Below are 549 nucleotides of genomic sequence, written 5' to 3'. Positions count from 1 at the left end.
CTGAAATGTTTTTCCTGACTCATTGAGGACTTTGAATGAAGCTTTCCTTTTTCTTATGGTAGCATTAATTATTAATTTATTAAATATATTGTATTGTTTATTGATTGATTAGCTGTTATTAAAATGACTTGTGTTTAATAGGATCAAATTGTTGTTCACTTTACATTTTACTGAATTCAGTTATGTTTAACATTACTTATTTTGGTTATCCTTAAATTTGCAATCTGATTCATTCTCTGTTTTGGACATTCTCTAAAACTGTGCTTCCTCCAATCCAACTTAAACAGAGCTAATGCATTCAGCCTCAGGTTAGCACCAGTTGAGAAAAGAATAAGATGAAAAGTATTCCAGCTATTTTCTAAACTGAAGTTGAGATATGCTTTTATTAAAATTAATGTAAAATATATTGTATTGTTTATTGATTGATTATTGATTAGTTGTTATTAAAAACAGGATCAAATCATTTACTTTCGTTTTCCATTTTATTGAACTTGATTACTGTATATACTCATGTAAAAGTTGAATTTTTTAGACCATATTTTTAAGGTA

Source organism: Octopus bimaculoides, chromosome 24 (genome assembly GCF_001194135.2).
Source record: "Octopus bimaculoides isolate UCB-OBI-ISO-001 chromosome 24, ASM119413v2, whole genome shotgun sequence".
Classification (NCBI taxonomy): domain Eukaryota; kingdom Metazoa; phylum Mollusca; class Cephalopoda; order Octopoda; family Octopodidae; genus Octopus; species Octopus bimaculoides.
The sequence above is the reverse complement of the archived record's forward strand: the minus strand, read 5'-3'. Positions refer to the sequence as shown.